The sequence below is a fragment of the Apus apus genome, chromosome 14 (genome assembly GCF_020740795.1).
Source record: "Apus apus isolate bApuApu2 chromosome 14, bApuApu2.pri.cur, whole genome shotgun sequence".
Lineage (NCBI taxonomy): Eukaryota > Metazoa > Chordata > Aves > Apodiformes > Apodidae > Apus > Apus apus.
The window spans coordinates 11,567,224-11,574,313 of record NC_067295.1 but is presented as its reverse complement, the minus strand read 5'-3'; the positions used below and the strand labels follow the sequence as shown (position 1 = coordinate 11,574,313).

At 43.6% G+C, this 7,090-nt stretch overlaps 1 long non-coding RNA gene across 1 annotated transcript; it reads right to left on the bottom strand.

Moving 5' to 3' along the window:
• Window positions 1-1,786: 1,786 nt before the first annotated feature.
• Window positions 1,787-6,581, bottom strand: LOC127390556 (uncharacterized). The gene is made up of 3 exons (XR_007890890.1): window positions 6,467-6,581; window positions 2,638-2,871; window positions 1,787-1,931 (listed from the first exon to the last, which is right to left on the bottom strand). It is a non-coding gene; the product is annotated as an uncharacterized LOC127390556 (long non-coding RNA).
• Between the last annotated feature and the right edge of the window lie 509 nt (window positions 6,582-7,090).

Here is a 7,090-nt window from a genome sequence, read left to right as displayed (position 1 = left end):
TCACAGGGCTGAGTTTTCCCAGACTGATCCCCTCAGCTCTCAAGATCAGGGAGGAGCAGCCTCAGACACAGCCATGGGCACAGTCCTGCTGTGCCAGGCTGGGAGTGAGCCCTGTGTGCCTCAGGCCACCCTGCCAGTGGCCACCCAGTGCAGAGGGCCAGTGACCACCCTGGGGGGGACACAGGCTTGCGTGCAATGCCACTGCAGATCAGGCATTGGACCTGCTCCCTCAAACACAGCCAGGCATGGATTTATCTAGCCTGACTTTAGCCTCCCCACTGGGAAGCCAAAATCACCCTCTGGTCTCTGCAGCAAGGAGAGCTGTGTTTGCAGCAAGCATCTCAAAGCAATTTTTTTCCATTGCTTTTCCATTTCCTAAGCAATGTTTTTTTCTGTTGATGTGGACAACATCAGGATGCCAAAGACAGACCAGTCTCAGGAAGACTGTCTGAGCACTTACATCAGGACATGCCTTTGAATCCAGTGTCCCTCTGGCTTTCAGCCCTCTCCCCTGGGCTCCTCAGAGGTACAGGATAGGGCCATGATCCCCTTATCCTTTCACTCCTCACCCCAAGGTCCTGCTCAGGGGAGCCAAGGGTGCTGCAGTAAGATTATTCAAGCTGGAGCTTGGCCAGACCTTCTGCCCAGCCAGGAGATGGGAAGACAAGCTCTGGTTCTCACTAACAAATACCTGGCAATTAGTTATTTAGTTTTTCAAAGGAAGTCTGTGTAGGAAGGTTGTCACTTTTTTAGCTGTTTTATTGTGAAATTATTGGTTCCAGTTTTAATGTTTGCATTTCTCACCATTGGCCTTGTGAGTGTTTTCAGGGAGGGAGCCAGAAAACCGTAACTCTCTTATATGCCACACATTGCACTTAATCCTTCCTAAATAATTCCTTTTTTCTTAAACAGCAGTGGCAGAGTATTTGCAGAGTCTTGTGAAACCTCTAGGCTGTTTTTCTTTTTAAATATAAGTAAAAACATTATTTTTATCACTGAGAAAATATTTGCTAAAACCCAAATTTGTGACTAAAGTTTCCCATCTTCTCCTTCTTCATTTTCAAAAGCAAGTCTGATTGACTGAAAGTGGAAAGCCATTCTTAAACTCTATATAACAGCTCTAATTGCATTTTAATATTTGATATGCATTATAATTGTGGAGAGAGTATTGACATCAATGCTGAGCCTGATATAGCTCTGCCATTCCTTATAGTGCAACTGCCCTCCAACAGCATTTTCATGACAATGATGATAGTGGTAATTACCCAAGATGGACAGTAGTGACATGTTTTATTCAAAAGACATGAATCATCAGTGCCTTCACAATAGTCTCTAGAGACTGAGGATATATATTAACTGTAAAGATTAATGTCTGCTCTCACAGGCTTCTGTTGGTGCCAGTTCAGGTCAAATGGGCTGTATGGAGACAGCCAGTTGGGGGAAAATATAGAGGGAGCTACAATAAGGCCCAAAGCAGTGTGTCAATAAACCATGCACACTTTACATGTAGTTCATTGCCTTAGAGCTCCTCAGCGATGGTGGGTGAGTACTGATTATTTGATGCATCAGCTCTAAGCAGCACTGATGGTTGGTATTTTCTGGCTGGACACAGGGTAAGGAGGGTTATTTCTATTCCCCATCTGATGTACACAGTGAGGGGTACCCAGGTTAGTACAAGGGTAAGTTTCTAGTAAAGGGGCTGCAGGTTGGTGTCTAAATACATCTCTGCTCTGAAAACCCCAACAGGTAAAATAAATACCTTCTCAGGAAGAGGATATATTTCTCCCTGATGCACAGATCCACCTTCCGTTGTCTATTTCAGGCTGGCTCCCTGGCACAGCCCAGCAGGACACACAGTGTGCCCTCATCTCTGCAGAGTCTGCTGAGGGTCCAGGGAAGGGTTCCTGCTGTCACCAGGCCTCACCAGGCACCTGTGTGATAGATATCAGCACTCCATTGGCTGACTCAGGTTTTCTAATTGTTCAAAGGCAAACAGGTAAGACTTACCTTTATAAGTCTCCTAAGATATCTTTGCATTAAAATGGAGGTAAGGCTGGTGGCCTGACTGCACTCAGCAACCATAGCCATTAACTTGTGTTGTCCCTGAAGGCTGGAGTGAAACAACACCCATCTTGGAGCAACGTGGAGCTCCAATAATCTCCTTCCAGATCTCCTCCTGTGCAGGTCCATGAGTTTAACAATTAATTCATAATCTGTATGGCTTTGACTCTGTGTTTGTAGCTAAGAAAAGCTGGCATTGATCTTTTAAGTGGGCTGGGGGCTGCTAGAGACCCCCACAGGGGCACCCATCCCCTCCCTGCCTGGACTCTGGCCACATCACTGCAGCCCCAGCAATGCCCATGCCCGGTGGGCCAGGCTCAGCAGGGCTGTGCTGTGCAAAAGAAGAGGGGGCTCAGAGGGTGGCTTTGAAGACAGGATCAAAGCAGTGAGGAGCCAGACACTCTTCATGCCTTAATGGGCGTTTTTCCTGCTAGGTCCCCTCCTGCTGTCATGCTGTGGAGCACACACTGCAAAAGCATTGCCTGCTTCACAGCCCTGCTCTTTGGACAGTCCACTTTATTTTTCTCCCACTGAGCTATTCCTCCTGGTAACAGAGGGACCTTTATAGCTGCTTACCTCGGTCAGCCTCAGGTGGCACAATCCAGCACCCCTGTTCAGCCAGGACACAGGCAGGGTTCAGGTGGTGGGACAGAGGGGTGATCCAGCTTCACAGCACCCCTCCCTATCCTGATGCTTTGCAGAGCACAAATGGTCTTTCTTGGCTTAGAAACCTCTTGAAGCACGTAGAGGAACCCATCTTCCTTGTAACTTACAGAGGAACCACTCATCCGTGTGTGGCAGCTCTTGAATCTGTGAGGGAAAAAGAAAAGACAGTTCAAGTTCATTGGTCAGCACCTCTTTCTCTTTTGGTGCTTTGGGGCCAAGAGGGTATCTGACATTTAAGGTCTTTGTACAGGGATTATTTCTTTGGCATACCAAAAAAACCCTACTTTAAAAGCAAACCAACAAACAAAAAATCCATATGATATTATAAACTGAAAATTCAGATCAGCTGGTTATTTTTGGTGAAATAATTTTCTAATGGAAACTGCTATTTTAATCTAGAATTTGCCATGGAAAAAGAGCCCTACAAAGTGGAAAGCATTGAAATTAGATTTTTTTGGATGTAATATACTTAGAATATTCAGGGTTTTAATGCAGGAGTTGCCTTTTCAAAATATTGTAACTTCATTTTCAAATGTGTTTCCTTTTTTTTTTTTTTTAATGTATGAGAATTTCACATTATTTATTTACCTATCAGTAATGATGCACAAAAACTTATACTGATTTCTGATAAATACATCTACAAACCCACTGATGACTGAAGGTAAGAAAAAACCTGTTTTAAAGCATGTTTTTGAAACAAATTTTATAAAATGTGAGAGTGTTAAGTTTGAAATTCAAAGTCAACGTGAATGACTAAAAGTCCAGCAGTTTTGCAGCACAGCTTTCTTCCTTTCAGCAGTGGGAACAAGCTCTGCAGCTGACACAGAAGGAAAGTGGAAAAATCTCCCAAGAATAACATTGTAATTCAGCTTGAAACAAGCATAGAGGTTCTGTGACTGATTCTTGTGATGGTAGCACAAAAACCAGAAGAGATAAATAGAAGATAAGTAGAATCAGTTAAAATAACCTATTTGAATGTACCATGATGCTGTTAGTAAGTACTGATATCTGCCAACCAGCAAAATAAAAATTCCTACTACAATGAAATTGCAAATGCCATAATGTCACTATATTTTCTGCCTCGTTTCTTGAAAAAAACCACAAATATATAAACCTTTGACATATTATATTATAGCACATTATAATATTTTTTATATTTTAAAAATATAATTTTTAAATTATATTTTTTTAATTGTAAAAACATAGTTATAAACTCAGGATCTGTATAAAATGTTGTTTAGCTGCAAATATGAGATGAAAGAAATGTCCCTGATGATACACAGAAGACACAGTGCTGTGCAAAAGATCAGCTCCTGGGTGGAAACCTCTCTGGCAAAGAGAAATGGAAGCAGCAGATCTGCTTGGCCTAAGCAAACTAGATCACCAAAAAGCCTGTGATACTGGAAGACAGCATCAGCTCTTATTGTCCTCTGTGAAATGAAGCCCATGGAGATACCCTAAGTGTCCTCCACAGGTATGTTTTGAATGGTGGCTGCTCTCTGCAGGGGAGGGAAGGGCTCTGCTGCTCCCTAAAGCCAGTTTGAGTACTTCTTCCAGCAAGGGCAACCAGAACAAAAACATCTGAGCTTTCCCTTCTCTGGTCCAGGGTTAGGAAACATTCCCTGAGATTTGGGGAGGGAGCTGAAAGCCACCCTATTTCTCTGGGGTCACTGTTAAGGTTTGCCTGGGATTTAGGGGCTGATCAGTAATTTTAATGCATAGAACTTTTTCCTCTTTGATAGAGCAGGTGAGTTTCTTGTACTGATAATTCAGCTGTTGAATCAAATGCATTGTGATGACCTGGAGAGGCATGGGTTTCCTGTTTTTGCTCAGTCCTGTTAGTAAGAAGCATTATATAGCTTGGTTGGAGAATGACACATTACCTTTGGAAAAAATAGTATGGAAAGTTTGCCTTTCCTCTCGTGGTTACAACCAACTCCTTTGTAGCTGTGGTAGGTGGAAAGAGGTGAAATACCAGCTCTTGGCTCTGCCTGGCTCAGTGGCTGCTTTTGAAACTTTGTGTCAAACCTTCATGTTGTTTTAACAGAATTTTCTGAATTTTATTGACATAAACACAGAATAAGAGAGTTCAAACATGCAGGAGGAGTCAGAGGAATGACAGGTAGCCCTTGATGAACTGCAAATGTTTTAAGGCTTTGTACTGAGTAGCAAGAATGTTGCTCAGGAGCAAGAGTTGTTACCAAAGGTCCCTTCTAGAGTTGCTTTCCCTTGGCATCCTGCTTTGTGTGAAGATGGAGAATAGCACACAAAGCATTATAAGAGAAATAGTTTTGTAAGTGTAGTCTGAATAGAGGATGGCATGATAGGGATGTGCTGTCATAAAAGTGATTTAGTGACTTCTTTCTCATGAAAGACAGGTCTACAGGCTTTGGGTCATTGCTGAGCTTATGGCTAACCACATGCTCAAGAACACAAGTCAGTCTGTCTTTTTTTCAGGAAATCAGAGAAGTGTGTCCCCAAGCCCCCTTCATTATAGGTATGCTGCAGCATCACCTGGAGTAGATGCTTCATTCTGGCAAAACTGTTCTTCCAGAAGAAGTAGCTTTGGGGGTGCACAGCCAGAAACTTTCTCAAAATTAAAGGCAGAAAAGCTGAAGTGATTCTTTAAGCAATGCAAGTCTCCCTCTTCTCTGTTGTTTAAAACCTTTATTACAGTCAGAGGGGCAAGAAGCAGCTGGAACAGGGATCCCATTCTGATTCAGGCACTGTCACTGACTTCACTGCTGCTCTCACCTGCCTGCTGCTGGAATCACCCCTCAACCCAGATCTCTTCTCATGACATTACATTTCCCCCCAAAAGTCTGACAGTATCTCTCATCTTCTGAAAGAACCACCATCTCTGCCCTCCTCACAGACAAGTTGGAAAGTGAAGGAGCCACAGACAGTCTCCCTCCTGTGCTTTTGCCCCATGTGCTGCACTGCAGCTCCTACCAGCATCCCAAAACCCTCCTCTGCCAAACCCAACTGCTGGGACTACCCCAGCTCCCCCAGCCTGCCAGGGGGGCAGAGCTGAGGCACCCCAGGGAGGGCTAAAAACCCATGGGAATAGTTATGCCAAAGCTATCAGCAGGAAAGGGCTGTAGATGTAATTGTCTGCTCTTTGTAAGGTACTGATGCCCTGCCCACTGACTTAATTACTTAAATACGCTGTAGAAAAGAAAAAAACAACAACTCACCAACAAAATAAGTTGGCTCATGTAATATTAATTTTTCTTGATGGTATCTTCCACTGAAATGGTGCAAGTAATGGATTTTGTTTCAGTGGACCATGCATGTTTCTAAAACAATTTCAGACCTACCTAAGGTTTTCATTCAATCTGGAGATAATATTTTGCTCCATTTTCATGGTATTTAGTTCTTTTTTATTATGTTCTTACACATTTGCTTAAATAAGCAAATTTTGAGCAATTTTTTGTGCTTAATAACTTACAGAATTTAACCAATTTACTTTGAAAAATATATAAAGGCAGCACTTAGACACTTCCAAAAGTATGAATGACAATTATTTCCACTGAACATATTAATTGAGTATTTCCTCTCCTAGGCAGCTTGTTCAGTTCCACCGCCCTTCCCCCCTCCTCCCCTTCCCACCCCTACCCCTTTTCTTTTTTTAAGAAAGTAACTGGATTCCTCAAATTTATCCAAATCTGTTCACTGCCCTGCTTCTGTATCTATAATTCATTTTTCCACAGATGGTTCTTTTCCCTCATAGATTTACCTGTAAGCCCAAGTACTGAAGAGAGTGCATTCAGAGGCTCTTCTGATGCTCCTGCCTGGGACTGCTGCTGCCTGACTGCAAAGTCCCAGCCCTGGCAAAGCTCTTCTGAACGTGCTTTCCTGGGGAGAAGTGTGATCGTCAATGCCCTGAACACTGAGCATATGCTTAAGAGCCTTTCTGAGCTGCTGCCAGATGTCTGTGACAGTCTCATCACTCTGCATCGTCCAAGGTCAGAATTAAAAGCATGATTCAGTGGTGGGTGTGTGGCTGGGCTGCACAGCTTGCTGTCACCTGCCACCTCCCTCTGCCCCAGGAGCTGATGCTCTTCTGTCTCCCCACAGGTGGGCTGAGGGCATGACCCTGTGATATCCCCATGGCTGGCCTTTCTCCTTGCTCCAGCTCATTTTCTGGATAGGTAAGAACACTCACATGTGAGAAAAATTCATTACCTCCTTGTAAAGTTGCAGAAGTATCTCTTTATGGTGGCACTGATCCCACCATATCAAGATTTCTTGTCATCTTCTTCCACCTCAAGGATGCAGGTCATGGTTGAAATCGCCACCTGGTCGTCTGCTCTGGGCCAGGTGAAACTGTGCACCACCTGAACACCATCCATCTTCTTCT